Below are 1,436 nucleotides of genomic sequence, written 5' to 3'. Positions count from 1 at the left end.
TGAAACGGGACGGGTGACAACTTGAGGTTGCACCGGTTCGCTCTCTTCATTGGACATTTCAACTTGATTGTCCACAATCCTACCACTCCGCAAGGTAGTCACCGCATTAACATGTTCAATGGTGTGGCCTTCCGATGAGGAATTGGTTTCCACAACACATTGTTGCTTAGGTAGGGCATTAATAGGCATATTTCCCTTCTCTCTTGCATTGAGAGTGCTTACTATTTGTCCTACTTGGGTTTCTAGCTTCGCAATAGATTGAGAGTGAGAATGGAGTAATTGTGTGTTAGCCTCTAAAGTGCCTAAAGCATTCAAAACTTTTTCTTCAAAGGCAGGACTTCTAGTATTTCCTTGGGAATAAGATTGATTGGGAAAATGAGAATTAGCAAATTGATTTCCTTGTGATTGATAAGGTCTATAACCTTGGGATCCTTGGTTTTGAAGTGGAGGTGGAATGTACTTCCCTTGAAAACTGCCTTGGGAAGGGTTTAAGCCCTCTTCTTGGTTTTTCCAAAAGAAATTCGGATGATTCCTCCAACTTTGATTATAATGAGTACCATAAGGATTGTTCCCTTGTTTCACAAAAGTTGCATTGACTTGTTCATTAGGTTCATTTTGCACTTGTCCGTGAGGACAATGAGAAGTAGAATGAAGAACACTAGAACAAGTCATACGTGTTTGATTTGATGCACGATGAGAATGGTTAGGGAAGGAAGATACTTGGTTCGCCAAGTTTTGGTTAATAAAAAATTGATCAAATCTTTGAGATAAAACTTCATTTCGGCGGCTATTTCATTTGAATGGTCGACTTGATGTAAGCCAACACTCTTCCTACCTTATAAATTTCTACCATTCTTGGATGATAATGTTCTATGCAAAGAATTTTCACTCATGCTCTCATAAAGACGCCACCCGTCATCCTCATGCCTATCAATGTATGAGCCACCCATGGAAACATCAACCATTGTCCGATAAGCTCTCAAAGAAATATTGAACTAATTGCCATTTGGGCATGTCATGATGTTGACACTTCCTAAGCAATTCATTGAAGCGTTCCCATGCCTCATGAAACGTTTCTCCATCCCCATGTGAAAATTCTCGAATTGAGGTTCTCATGGCATTGGTTTTAGAAACCGTATAGTACTTCTTCAAGAATTCTTGTTGCAATTCTGCCTAAGAAGTGATTGAAAAAGGCCTAAGATTGTTAAACCAATACTTTGCCTTGTCTTTTAAGGTGAATGGAAAAAGTTTGAGTCTTAAGACCTTTTCCGGCATGTCCGTATATTTTACGATGGAACATACTTCAAGAAACTCATCCAAATGCTTGTAAAGTTCTTCACTTGGAAGTCTATGATAGTTAGGAAACATTTGAATGGTTTCTCACTTAATTTCATAATGATGTGCTCTAAAAGGAGGCAATTGGATGCATGTAGGTG

At 39.0% G+C, this 1,436-nt stretch overlaps 1 pseudogene; it reads left to right on the top strand.

The window, feature by feature from the left end:
* The first annotated feature begins 1,012 nt into the window (after positions 1–1,012).
* LOC132272242 (small nucleolar RNA R71) lies at positions 1,013–1,111 on the top strand (annotated as a pseudogene).
* The last annotated feature ends 325 nt before the right edge of the window (positions 1,112–1,436 follow it).

The sequence above is a fragment of the Cornus florida genome, unplaced genomic scaffold (genome assembly GCF_030987335.1).
Source record: "Cornus florida cultivar Cherokee Brave unplaced genomic scaffold, ASM3098733v1 CherokeeBrave_3.0.0_Hap2_Chr08, whole genome shotgun sequence".
NCBI classification, from domain to species: domain Eukaryota; kingdom Viridiplantae; phylum Streptophyta; class Magnoliopsida; order Cornales; family Cornaceae; genus Cornus; species Cornus florida.
The sequence above is the reverse complement of the archived record's forward strand: the minus strand, read 5'-3'. Positions and strand labels throughout refer to the sequence as shown.